A 15,120-nucleotide genomic window follows, 5' to 3' on the forward strand; every position below is an offset into this window, starting at 1 on the left:
AGATGAAAGGGCATGAGAAAATACTTGAGATAATATTTGAAATCTTCCCTAAAATGGGGAAGGAAATAGCCACCCAGGTTCCAGAAATCCAGAGAGTCCCAAACAGGATAAACCCAAGGCGAAATACCCCAAGACACACATTAATCAAATTAATGAAGATCAAACACAAAGAGGAACTATTAAAAGCAGCAAGGGAAAAGCAACAAATAATACACAAGAGGATTCCCATAAGGATAACAGCTGATCTTTCAGTAGAAACTGTTCAGGCCAGAGGGGAATGGCAAGACATACTTAAAGTGATGAAAGAGAAAAACCTACAACCCAGATTACTATACCCAGCAAGGATCTCATTCAAATATGAAGGAAAAATCAAAAGCTTTACACACAAAACCTGAGAGAATTCAGCACCACCAAACCAGCTCTTCAACAAATGCTAAAGGATCTTCTTTAGACAATAAACACAGAAAAGGTTTATAAACTTGAACCCAAAACAACAAAGAAAATGGCAACAGAATCATACTTGTCAATAATTACCTTAAATGTAAATGGGTTAAATGCCCCAACCAATAGACAAAGACGGGCTGAATCGATACAAAAACAAGACCTCTATATATGCTGTCTACAAGAGACCCACCTCAAACCAAGGGACACATACAGACTGAAAGTGAAGGGCTGGAACAAGATATTTCATGCAAATGGAGACAAAAAAAAAAAAAAAAAGCAGGAATAGCAATACTCATAGCAGATAAAATAGACTTTGAAGTAAAGACCGTGAAAGAGACAAAGAAGGACACTACATAATGATGAAAGGATCAATCCAAGAAGAAGATATAACAATTATAAATATATATGCACCCACAGGAGCTCCTCAGTACATAAGGCAAATGCTAACAAGTATGAAAGGGGAAATTAACAATAACATCATAATAGTGGGAGACTTTAATACCCCACTCACACCTATGGATAGATCAACCAAACAGATAATTAGCAGGGAAACACAAAACTTTAAATGATAGAGTGGACCAGTTAGACCTAATTGATATTTATAGGGTGTTTCACCCCCAAACAGTGAATTTCACCTTTTTCTCAAGTGCACATGGAACATTCTCCAGGATAGATCACATCCTGGGCCATAAATCTAGCCTAGATAAATTCAAAGAAGTTGAAATCATTCCAAGCATTTTTTCTGACCACAATGCAGTAAGATCAGATGTCAATTACAGGAAAAAAAGCTATTAAAAAATAAACATATGGAGGCTAAAGAACATGCTTCTGAATAAAAAACAGATAATGGAAGAAATAAAAAAGGAGATCAAAATAGGCATAGAAACAAATGAAAATGAAAACATGACAACCCAAAACCTATGGGATTCATTAAAAGTAGTGCTAAGGGGAAGGTTCATAGCAATACAAGCTTACCTCAAGAAACAACAGCAAAATCACATAAATAACCTTAATTTTACACTTAAAGCAACTAGAAAAAGAAGAAGAAACTCAGAGTTAATAGAAGGAAATAAATCATTAAAATTAGAGCAGAAATAAATGAAAAAGAAAGGAGACTATAGCAAAAATTAACTAAACTAAAAGCTGGTTCTTTGAGAAGATAAATAGACAAACTATTACCCAGACTCATCAAGAAAAAGAGGGAGAAGAATCAAATCAACAAAATTGGAAATGAAACTGGAGAAATCACAACAGACAACACAGAAGTACAAAGGCTCATAAGAGACTACTATCAGGAACTATTTTATGTCAATAAAATGGACAACTTGGAAGAAGTGGGCTAATTCTTAAGTATAACTTCCAAAAATGAACCAGGAAGAAATAGAAAATCTTAACAGACCCATCACAAGCATGGAAATTGAAACTATAATCAAAAATCTTCCAACAAACAAAAGCCTAGGTTCAGATGGCATCACAGGTGAATTTTACCAAAAATTTAGAGAAGAGCTGACACCTATCCTACTCAAACCCTTCCAGAAAATTGCAGAGGAAGGTAAATTCCCAAACTCATTCTATGAGGCCACCATCACCCTAATACCAAAAATGCCACAGACAAAGATACCACAAAAAAAGAAAACTACAGGCCAATATTACTGATGAACATAGATGCAAAAATCCTCAACAAAATTCTAGCAAACAGAATCCAACAACATATTAAAGAGATCATACATCATGACCAAGTGGGCTTTATTCCAGGGATGCAAGGATTCTTCAATATTTGCAAACCAGTCATTGTGATACACCACATTAACGAAGGATAAAAACCATGTGATTATCTCAATAGATGCAGAGAAAGCCTTTGACAAAATTCAACACCCACTTATGATGAAAACTCTCTGGAAAGCAGGCACAGAAGGAATATACCTCAACATAATAGAAGCCATATATGATAAACCCACAGCAAACATTATCCTCAATGGTGAAAAATGAAAGCATTTCCCCTAAAGGAACAAGACAAAGGTGCCTATTCTCACCACTGCTATTCAACATAGTTTTGGAAGTTTTAGCCACAGCCATCAGAGAAGAAAAGGAAATAAAAAGAATCCAGATTGGAAAAGAAGACATAAAACTATCACTATTTGCAGATGACATGATCCTGTACATAGAAAACCCTAAAGACACCACCAGAAAATTACTAGAGCTAATCAATGAATGTGGTAAAATTGCAGGATATAAAATTAACACACATAAATCCCTTGCATTGCTATACACTAACAATGAGAAGACAGAAATTTAGGAAACGATCCCATTCACCATTGTGATGAAAAGAATAAAATACTTAGGAATAAATGTAGTAAAGAAACAAAAGACCTATATATAGAAAACTATAAAACACTGATGAAAGAAATCAAAGATGACACAAATAGATGGAGAAATGTACCATGTTCATGAATCGGAAGAATCAATATAGTGAAAATGAGTATACTACCCAAAGCAATCTATAGATTCAGTGCAATCCCTATCTAGCTACCAATGGCATTTTCCACAGAACTGAGTACAAATAATTTCACAATTTGTATGGAAATACAAAAACCTTGAATAGCCAAAGACATCTTGAGAAAGAAGAAGGGAACTGGAGGAATCAACTTGCCTGACTTCAGACTATACTACAAAGCTGTGGTCATCAAGATAGTATGGTACTGGCAGAAAGACAGAAATATAGATCAGTGGAACAAAATAGAAAGCCCAGAGATAAATTCACACACCTGTGGACACCTTATCTTTGACAAAGGAGGCAAAAATATACAATGGAGAAAAAACAATCTCTTTAACAAGTGGTGCTGGGAAAACTGGTCAACCACCTGTAAAAGAATGAAATTAGAGCACTTTCTAACATAGAGTCAAAATGGATTAAAGATCTAAATGTAAGACCAGAAACTATAAAACTCTTAGAGGAAAACATAGGCAGAACACTCTCTGACATAAATCACAGCAAGATCCTCTATGACCTACCTCCCAGAGTAATGGAAATAAAAGCAAAAATAAACCAGTGGGACATAACTAAAAGCTTTTGCACAACGAAGGAAACTGTAAGTAAGGTGAAAAGACAGCCTTCAGAATGGGAGAAGATAATAACAAATGAAGCAACTGACAATTAATCTCAAAAATATACAAGCAGCTCATGCAGCTCAATACCAGAAAAGTAAATGAGCCAATCAAAAAATGTGCCAAAGAACTAAACAGACATTTCTCCAAAGAAGACATACAGGTGGCTAACAAACACATGACAAGACGCTCAGTATCACTCATTATCAGAGAAATGCAAGTCAAAACCACAATGAAGTACCATCTCACACCAGTCAGAATGGCTGCTATCAAAAAGTCTACAAACTGTGAATGCTGGAGAGGGTGTGGAGAAAAGGGAAGCCTCTTTGACTGTTGGTGTGAATGCAAACTAATACAGCCACTGTGGAGAACAGTGTGGAGATTCCTTAAAAAACTGGAAATAGAACTGCCATACGACCCAGCAATCCCACTGCTGGGCATACACACCAAGGAAACCAGAATTGAAAGAGACATGTGTACCGCAATGTTCATCACATCACTGTTTACAATAGCCGGGACATGGAAGCAACCTAGATGTCCATCGGCAGACAAATGGATAAGAAAGCTGTGGTACATATACACAATGGAGTATGACTCAGCTATTAAAAATAACACATTTGAATCAGTTCTAATAAGGTAGATGAAACTGGAGCCTATTATACAGAGTGAAATAAGTCAGAAAGAAGAACACCAATACAGTATATTAACACACATATATATGGAATTTAGAAAGACGGTAATGACAACCCTATACAGGAGACAGCAAAAGAGACACACATATATAAAAGACTTTTTGGATTCTGTGGGAGAAGGCAAGGGTGGGATGATTTGAGAGAATAGCATTGGAATCTGTATATTACCATATGTGAAATAGATGACCAGTCCACATTCAATGCATGAAGCAGGGCACTCAAAGCTGGTGCAATGGCACAACCCAGAGGGGTGGAATGAGAAGGGAGGTGAGAGGGGGGTTCGGGATGGGGGACACACATACACCTATGGCTGCTTCATGTCCAAATATGGCAAAAACCACCACATGATTGAAAAGTAATTAGCCTCCAATTTAAATTTTTTTAAAGTGGGCAGAAGAACTGAACAGACATTTTTCCAAAGAGGAAATGAAGATGGCTAGCAGGCATGTGAAAAAATGCTCAGTGTGACTAATCCTCAGGGAAATGCAAAACAAAACCACAGTGAGATACTATCTCACACCTGTCAGAACAGCTATCACCAATAAACACAAATAGCACATGTTGGCAGGGATATGGAGAAAAGGGAACTTCCTGGTGTTGGTATGAATATAAATTGTTGCAGCCACTATGGAAAACAGAATGGAGATGTCTGAAAATCATTATTTTTTTAATGACTTATTTACCTTGTGACTCAGCAATTCCACTTTTGAGTATATATCTGAAAAAAGCAAAAATGCTAATTCAAAAAGATATGTACACCCTGGTTCATAGTTTATAGAAACATTATTTACAATTGCCAAGGTATGGAAGCAACCTAAATTCCCAAACAGATGAACAGATAAAGAAGATGTGGTATATATGTACAATAAACTACTACTTAGACTCAAAAAAGAACAGAATTTTGCCATTTGTAGCAATATGGGTGAACTTGGAGGACAGTATGCTAAGTGAAATAAGTCAGACAAAGACAAGTACTGTATGATATCACTTACATATGGAATCTAAAAAAATAAAACCAGCTAGTCAATGTGACAGAAAAGAAGCAAACTTAGAGATATAGAGAGCAAACTTGTGATTACCAGTGGGGAAAGGGAAGGGAAGAGGGGAAAGGGGGTAAGGGAGTAAGAGGTATAAGCTATTAGGTATAGAATAAGCTACAGGGATAAGTGTTACAACATATGGAATATAGCCAGCATTTTATAATATGACTGTGAAGAAGGCTGAGCACTGAAGAATTGATGCTTTTGAACTGTGGTGTTGGAGAAGACTCTTGAGAGTCCCTTGGACTGCAAGGAGATCCAACCAGTCCATTCTGAAGGAGATCAGCCCTGGGATTTCTTTGGAAGGAATGATGCTAAAGCTGAAACTCCAATACTTTGGCCACCTCATGTGAAGAGCTGACTGACTGGAAAAGACTCTGATGCTGGGAGGGATTGGGGGCAAGAGGAGAAGGGGACGACAGAGGATGAGATGGCTGGATGGCATCACTGACTCGATGGACGTGAGTCTGAGTGAACTCCGGGAGTTGGTGATGGACAGGGAGGCCTGGCATGCTGCGATTCATGGGTTCGCAAAGAGTCGGACATGACTGAGCGACTGATCTGATCTGATAAATGGAGTATAACCTTTAAAAATGGTGAATCACTCTGTTGAACACCTGTAACTTACATAATATACAACCTTGTGGCTCAGCTGGTAAAGAATGCGCCTGCAAGGTGGGAGACCTGGGTTCTTTCCCTGGGTTGGGAAGATCCCCTAGAGAAGGAAAAGGCTACTCACTCTAGTATTCTGGCCTGGAGAAGTCCATGGACTGTATAATCCACGAGGTCACAAAGAGTCGGACACAACTGAGTGACTTTCACAACAACTGTGCTTCCATTTTAAATAAGTAAAGGGCTGAATTAGCTGGCTGAGAAGTATGGAGTGAGCTCTGGTTTAAGTATGTTCCACTTGAACTCTGCCACTGACTCCTTTCGAGATCAGACACCAGTAGACTGGTGACTGATAGACATCAGAGACTCCAGTAGACATCAGAGACTCCCAGTATTGATCTCTGGCCTCATCTTTCTCTCATGACCCCTTCCAAGTGAATGGCTACTGTAGTCAGCCCTTCTTGACAGATGGGATGTGTCAGTTCAGTTCAGTTCAGTCGCTCAGTCATGTCCGACTCTTTGCGACCCCATAAATCACAGCACACCAGGCCTCCCTGTCCATCACCAACTCCTGGAGTTCACTCAAACTCATGTCCATCGAGTCAGTGATGCCATCCAGCCATCTCATCCTCTGTCGTCCCCTTCTCTTCCTGCCCCCAATCCCTTGTTCCAGAAAAACATCTATTTCTGCTTTATTGACTATGCCAAAGCCTTTGACTGTGTGGATCACAATAAACTGTGGAAAATCCTGAAAGAGATGGGAATACCAGACTACCTATCTGCCTCTTGAGAAACCTATATGCAGGTCAGGAAGCAACAGTTAGAAGTGGACATGGAACAACAGACTGGTTCCAAAAAAGAAAAGGAGTACGTCAAGGCTGTTTATTGTCACCCTGCTTATTTAACTTATACGCAGGGTACATCATGAGAAACGCAGGGCTGGAAAAAGCACAGGCTGGAATTAAGATTGCCGGGAGAAATACCAATAACCTCACATATGCAGATGACACCACCCTTATGGCAGAAAGTGAAGAAGAACTAAAGAGCCTCTTGATGAAAGTGAAAGAGAAGAGTGAAAAGGTTGGCTTAAAGCTCAACATTCAGAAAACTAAGATCATGGCATCTGGTCCCATCACTTCATGGCAAATAGATGGGGAAGTAGTGGAAACGGTGGGAGACTTTATTTTTCTGGGCTCCAAAATCACTGCAGATGGTGATTGCAGCCATGAAATTAAAAGACGCTTACTCCTTGGAAGAAAAGTTATGACCAACCCAGATAGCATATTGAAAAGCAGAGACGTTACTGTGCCAACAGAGGTCCGTCTAGTCAAGGCTATTGTTTCTCCTGTGGTCATGCATGGATGTGAGAGTTGGACTGTGAAGAAAGCTGAGCGCCGAAGAATTGATGCCTTTGAACTGTGGTGTTGGAGAAGACTCTTGAGTCCCTTGGACTGCAAGGAGATCCAACCAATCCATTCTGAAGGAGATCAGTCCTGAGTGTTCTTTGGGAGGACAGATGCTAAAGCTGAAACTCCAGTACTTTGGCCACCTCATGCCAAGAGTTGACTCATTGGAAAATACTCTGATTCTGGGAGGGATTGGGGGCAGGAGGAAAAGGGGACGACAGAGGATGAGATGGCTGGATGGCATCACCGACTCGATGGACGTGAGTTTGAGTGAACTCTGGGAGTTGGTGATGGACAGGGAGGCTTGGCGTGCTGCCATTCATGGGGTGGCAAAGAGTCCGACACGACTGAGCGACTGAACTGTACTGAACTGAACATGATTATTAATGGCGTTGAACACTTTCTTGTATGCGTTTTAACCTTTGGATTTCATATTTGTCTATTCAGGTCTTTTTCTTACTAATTCATAGAAGTCTTTAATATACCATAGACAGAAGGTCTTTGTTGGTTACATGTTTTGAAATATCTTTTTCTAGTTTGTCTTTTTACTCCTAGTTCTGTCTTTTCTTGAACAGAAGTTCTTAATTTCTGTTTCAAGTTTATCAGGCTTTTCCTTTTTGATTTACACGTTGTATGTCTTGTTTACAAAGTTCTTCTGTATCCCAAGATCATAAAGATATTATATTCTTTTCTAAAAGCATTATAGTCATTTTTTTTCATCTGTATCTTTAATTCACCTAGGTTTTATTTTTGTATCTGGTATGAAGTACAAAGATTCTTTTTACATATTTTATTAGGATAGACTAGGTTTATGCTAGAATAGTAAAATAATCCCTAAATCTCAATGGCTTAATTATAAAGCCAGTTCTCATGCAAAAAATCACTGATTCTAGGGCAACTGTTACCTATCTGGTGCCATACAATCATCTTCTAGTGCCTTCCACCATCAGAACCTAACAGGAAGCCAGCTAGTAAGGGAATCTGAAAAATAATAGAGTTGCAACTTCTCTCTCTGCCAAGAGTGTTCCCTGGATCTGTCTCACTGGCAGTTCTACAGTTCTAATCCTTGTATACTATCTGACACTGCCCCCCAAATCCATTTTTTCCCAGAGGTTCTATGATTAGCTTCTTCATCTTCCACTGTGCACAGCTTCAGAATCTAGAAAATGTTCTAATGGGTAAACAGGGTGAGTGGTTGACTAAGTTCCACACCCCTCCCTCCTAGTCAGTATTCTAAAAAACTACAGTCTAATTTTTCTCTTTTAGTGCCCTTTGAGACCACTATGATCTCTGCTGGTTTCTCTGTCTCTTAGCAGTTGCCTATTGCTGAGTCGTCTATCTGAGTCCTCAGTCTCTTACTGCATGCCTAGATGCATGTAAATGGTCAGTAAATGGTCAGAGGATCAAAGAGATCAGTCTTTTGGCTCACCCACCTGAGATTCATCCCCAGGATCTGATGCTTAAGCCCTTTTTGCTTCAGCAGTCTGTTGATATCTTCAGAGTTTTAAGAGATTTATCCAGTTTTCATGGTTATTTTTGACATTAAAGTTATTCTACCATAAGCTATTCCATCATAGCTAGGAGTAGAAGTCTCTTGTTCATTTTACTTTTTGAAATTTAATTTCATGTAAAACGAAATACAGATACAGAAAACCTTGCCTTTGATATCTTCCTTTGTTATCTGGTATAACAAGATGTCCCACATTTATCTTAAATATTTCCTGCATTAAGCATGGAATCAGCTATTAAGGACTCTGTTATGTGTTGGTGCCGTCCTGTCAATCTGTGTGGTCCTGGAAACAAACAGAAGATAACCTTAGAGATATGGCACTATTTTTAGTAATCTTTATTAACCTGCTTAGCTTAGTGTTAACATGTTCACTGTGGCACGAAAGAATTGAGCTTTTCAGTATGGATTTGGTGATGTGCTAGGAATATTAGTCTGTTATTTCAAACTCACAACTCTTTAGGACAGATATAGAAGCTGAAGGTCAAAAACTTATATAATGTATCTGAGGTCACAGAGGTTTCATTGCAGGTTAGTGAAAGGCTTGAGAATCAGACCCTGATCTGGAGCTTCCCAAAGCCTTTGCCCTAAAAACAGTAATTTATATTATTCTTTCAACAGTTAATAAAGATTTGATATAGTAGCAAACATAAATGCTACATTTACCTTTAAATAATTTGGGATAATGGAAGCAATTTGTAAATAGATATGTAAAGTTTGAGAGGTTTGATCACAGAGAACTTAGTGCTTGAATTTATAACAGAGAACCTATTAACTGAGTAGCACAGTAGAGTGAGGTCTCATTTAATCAGAGAATTGGTACCACATTAGATCTGGGTCTGACAAAAGACAGATAGGTTCTCTTTCTGACTTACTTCATTCTGTATGACAGACTCTAGGTCCATTCACGTCACTGCAAATTATCCAATTTAAATTATTTATGGCTGAGTAATATCCCATTGTATATATGTACCATATCTTTATCCATTAATCTGTCAGTGGATGGTTAGGTTGTTTGCATGTCCTGGCTGTTGTAAATGTGTCTTTTTGTATTATGGTTTTCTCAGGGTATATGCCCAGCAATGGGATTGCTGGGTCATGTGGTAGTTCTATGTTTAGTCCATACTCTTCTCCATAGTGAACCATGAACTTCCAGACATTCAAGCTGAATTTAGAAAAGGCAGAGGAACCAGAGATCAAGTTGCGAACATCTGCTGGATCATTGAAAAAGCAAGAAAGTTCCAGAAAAACATCTACTTCTGCTTTATTGACTATGCCAGAGCCTTTGTGTGGATCACAAGAAACTGCAAAATTCCTCAAAAGATGGGAATACCAGACCACCTGCCCTGCCTCCTGAGAAAACTGTAAGCAACAGTAAGAACTAGACATGGAACAACAGACTGGTTCTAAATCAGGAAAGGAGTACATCAAGGCTATATATTGTCACCCTGCTTATTTAACTTATATGCAGAGTACATCATGTGAAATGCTGGGCTGAATTAAGCACAAGCTGGAATCAAGGTTATTGGGAGAAATATCAATAACCTCAGATATGCAGATGACACCACCCTTAGGCAGAAAGCGAAGAACTAAAGAGCCTCTTGATGAAGGTGAAAGAGGAGAGAGAAAAAGTTGGCTTAAAACTGAACATTTAGAAAACTAAGATCATGGCACCCAGTGCCATCAATTCATGGCAAATAGATGGGGAAACAATGGAAACAGTGAAAAACTTTATTTTGGGGGGCTCCAAAATCATTGCAGATGATGACTGCAGCAATGAAATTAAAAGACGCTTGCTCCTTTGAAGAAAAGCTATGACCTACCTAGACAGCATATTAAAAAGCACAGAGATTACTTTGCCAACAAAAGTCTGTCTAGTCAAATCCATGGTTTTTCCAATAGTCATGTATGGATGTGAGAGTTGGACTATAAAGAAAGCTGAGCACTGAAGAATTCATGCTTTTGATCTGTGGTGTTGGAGAATACTCTTGAGAGTCCCTTGGACTGCAAGGAGATCCAACCAGTCCATCCTAAAGTAAATCAGTGCTGGGTATTCATTGGAAGGACTGATGCTGAAGCTGAAACTCCAGTACTTTTGACACTTGATATGAAGAACTGACTTATTTGAAAAGACCCTGATGCTGGGAAAGATGGAATACGGGAGGAGAAAGGGAAGACAGAGGATGAGATGGTTGGATGGCATCGCCAACTCTACGGACATGAGTTTGAGTAAGCTCCAGGAGTTGGTGATGTACAGGGAAGCCTGGCATGCTGCAGTCCATATGGTTGCAGAGTCAGACATGACTGAGCAACTGAACTGAACTGAACAATGAATCTGTAGATTGCTTTGGATTATATAATCATTTTCACAGTATTGATTCTTCCAGTCTAAGAACATGATATATCTCTCCATCTGTTTGATTTCATTCATCAATGAAAGAAATGATTAGAGTTTGGAAGTGAAAAGGCAGAAAAGGATGTCATTCATCTTCTGTTGGTCCACAGGGCCTCAAGAACTCCTGTTCTCACTCATGGAACCACCTAATGGAAACTCCAAATCTAAGCTAAACTCCAAATCTAAACTAAACTTAGAAACAAAGAGTTTCTAAATCTAAACTCTAAATCATTTCATCAATGATTTCTTTCATCATTCTTACAGTTTTCTGCATATAGGTCTTTTGTCTCCTTGTGTAGGTTTGCTGCTATGTCACGTCAGTCGTGTCCAACTCTGTGCGACCCCATAGATGGCAGCCCACCAGGCTCCCCGGTCCCTGGGATTCTCCAGGCAAGAACACTGGAGTGGGTTGCCATTTCCTTCTCCAATGCATGAAAGTGAAAAGTGAAAGTGAAGTCGCTCAGTCGTGTTTGACTCCTAGCGACCCCATGGACTGCAGCGCACCAGGCTCCTCCGTCCATGGGATTTGCCAGGCAAGAATACTGGAGTGGGGTGCCATTGCCTTCTCCCTGGGTAGGTTTATCCCTATGTATTTTATTCTTTTTGTTGCAATGATCAATGGTAAATGGGATTATTTCCTTAATTTCTCTTTCTGATACTTTGTTATTAGTATATAGGAATGCAAGAGATTTTGATGTATTAATGTTGTATCCTATGACTTTACTGCATTTCAGACTCTTTTGTTGACCATGATGGCCACTCCATTTCTTCTGAGGGATTCCTGCCCGCAGTAGTAGATATAATGGTCATCTGAGTTAAATTCACCCATTCCAGTCCATTTCAGTTCGCTGATTCCTAGAATGTCGACATTCACTCTTGCCTTCTCTTGTTTGACCACTTCCAATTTGCCTTGATTCATGGACCTGACATTCCAGGTTCCTATGCAATATTGCTCTTTACAGCATTGGACCTTGCTTCTATCACCAGTCGCATCCACAGCTGGGTATTCTTTTTGCTTTGGCTCCAACCCAGTGGAGTTATTTCTCCACTGATCTCCAGTAGCATATTGGGCACCTACTGACCCGGGGAGTTTCTCTTTCAGTTTCCTATCATTTTGCCTTTTCATACTGTTCAGGGGGTTCTCAAGGCAAGAATACTGAAGTGGTTTGCCACTCCCTTCTCCAGTGGACCACATTCTGTCAGATCTCCCCACCATGACCCGCCCATCTTGGATTGCCCCACGGGCAATGGGCATGGCTTAGTTTCATTGAATTAGACAAGGCTGTGGTCCTAGTGTGATTAGATTGACTAGTTTTCTGTGAGTATGGTTTCAGTGTGTTTGCCCTCTGATGCCTTCTTGCAACACCTACTGTCTTACGTGGGTTTCTCTTACCTTGGGCGTGGGGTATCTCTTCACGGCTGCTCCAGCAAAGCGCAGCCATTGCTCCTTACCTTGGACGAGGGGTATCTCCTTACCGCCACCCTTCCTGACTTTCAACGTGGGATAGCTCCTCTAGGCCCTCTTGTGCCCGTGCAGCCACGGCTCCTTGGACGTGGGGTTGCTCCTCCCTGCCACCGCCCCTGACCTCGGGCGTGGGGTTGCTCCTCCTGGCCACCACCCCTGGCCTCGGGCGTTGGGGCGTGAGGTAGCTCCTCCCGCCCGCCGCCCCTGGCCTCGGGCTTGGGGCGTGGGGTATCTCCTCCCAGTCACCGCCCCCGACCTCGGACGCAGGGTAGCTCCTCTTGGCCGCCGCCCTTCGGGCATGGGGTCCTTCCGGCTTCTGCCCCTGACCTCGGACGTGGGGTGGCTCCTCTCCGCCGCGCTTGGCGCGCCCGTCGCAGCCTGCGCTTTGGCGCGACGGCGCAAGGCTACCGCACAATTGCTCACACGCTAGTAAAGTAATGCTCAATGTTCTCCAAGCCAGGCTTCAGCAATATGTGAACCGTGAACTTTCTCATGTTCAAGCTGGTTTTAGAAAAGGCAGAGGAACCAGAGATCAAATTGCCAACATCTGCTGGATCATCGACAAAGAAAGAGAGTTCCAGAAAAACATCTATTTCTGCTTTATTGACTATGCCAAAGCCTTTGACTGTGTGGATCACAGTAAACTGTGGAAAATTCTGAAAGAGATGGGAATACCAGACCGCCTGATCTGCCTCTTCAGAAATTTGTTTGCAGGTCAGGAAGCAACAGTTAGAAGTGGACATGGAACAACAGACTGGTTCCAAATAGGAAAAGGAGTTCGTCAAGGCTGTATATTGTCACCGTGTTTATTTTTTAACTCATATGCAGAGTACATCATGAGAAATGCTGGACTGGAAGAAACACAAGCTGGAATCAAGATTGCCGGGAGAAATCTCAATAACCTCAGATATGCAGATGACACCACCCTTATGGCAGAAAGTGAAGAGGAACTCAAAAGTCTCTTGATGAAAGTGAAAGTGGAGAGTGAAAAAGTTGGCTTAAAGCTCAACATTCAGAAAATGAAGATCATGGCATCCGGTCCCACCACTTCATGGGAAATAGATGGGGAAACAGTGAAAACAGTGGCAGACTTTATTTTTTCTGGGCTCCAGAATCACTACAGGTGGTGACTGCAGCCATGAAATTAAAAGACGCTTACTCCTTGGAAGGAAAGTTATGACCAACCTAGATAGCATATTCCAAAGCAGAGACGTTACTTTGCCAACAAAGGTCCGTCTAGTCAAGGCTATGGTTTTTCCTGTGGTCACGTATGGATGTGAGAGTTGGACTGTGAAGAAGGCTGAGTGCCGAAGAATTGATGCTTTTGAACTGTGGTGTTGGAGAAGACTCTTGAGAGTCCCTTGGACTGCAAGGAGATCCAACCAGTCCATTCTGAAGGAGATCAGCCCTGGGATTTCTTTGGAAGGAATGATGCTAAAGCTGAAACTCCAGTACTTTGGCCACCTCATGCGAAGAGATGACTCACTGGAAAAGACTCTGATGCTGGGAGGGATTGGGGGCAGGAGGAGAAGGGGACAACAGAGGATGAGATGGCTGGATGGCATCACTGACTCGATGGACGTGAGTCTGAGTGAACTCTGGGAGTTGGTGATGGACAGGGAGGCCTGGCGTGCTGCAATTCATGGGGTCACAAAGAGTCGGACACGACTGAGCGACTGATCTGATCTGATCTGATGACTTTACTAGATTCATTGATTAGCTCTAGTAGTTTTCTGGTGGCATCTTTAGGATTTTCTCTGTGTAGTATTGTGTCATCTGCAAACACTGACATTTTTATTTTTTTCCAGCTTTGATTCTCGTATTTTTCTTTCTTCTCTGATTGCCATGGCTAGGACAGAACTATGTTGAGTAATAGTGGCAGGAGTGGACACCCTTGTCTTGTTCCTCATCTTAGAGGAAATGCTTTCAGTTTTTCACCATTGAGAATGTTTGCATGGGTTGGCCATGTATGGCCTTTATTATGTTGAGGTAGCATCCCTCTATACCTACTTTCTGGAGAGTTTTCATCATAAATGGGTTTTTCTGAATCTGTGGAGGTTATCATATGGTACTAAGGAAACACAGCACTAAATGACACATTAGACCAGATAGGCTTAGTTGATATTCATAGGACATTCCATCTCAAAGCAGAATCCACTTTATTCTCAAGTTCATATGAAACATTCTTCAGGATAGATCATATCTTGGGGCACAGATAAAATCTCAGAAATTTAAGAAAATTGAAATCTTATCAAGCATCTTTTCTAACCACAATGCTGTGAGATTAGATATCATTTACAGGGGGAAAAAAAAAGATTGTAAAAAAACAAACACATGAAAGCCAAACAATATGCTACTATATAACCAGGAGATCACTGAAGAAGTCAAAGAGGCAGTAAAAAGCACCTAGAAACAAATTAAAACAACAACATGATGACCCAAAACCTAGGGATG

At 40.6% G+C, this 15,120-nt stretch overlaps 1 long non-coding RNA gene across 1 annotated transcript in view; it reads left to right on the top strand.

Annotated features, from left to right (window-relative positions):
* Positions 1 to 15,120, top strand: part of LOC112447379 (uncharacterized) — a 33,464-nt gene that overhangs the window by 17,788 nt on the left and 556 nt on the right. The window lies entirely within an intron of this gene.

The sequence above is a fragment of the Bos taurus genome, chromosome 7 (assembly GCF_002263795.3).
Source record: "Bos taurus isolate L1 Dominette 01449 registration number 42190680 breed Hereford chromosome 7, ARS-UCD2.0, whole genome shotgun sequence".
In the NCBI taxonomy this organism is placed as follows: domain Eukaryota; kingdom Metazoa; phylum Chordata; class Mammalia; order Artiodactyla; family Bovidae; genus Bos; species Bos taurus.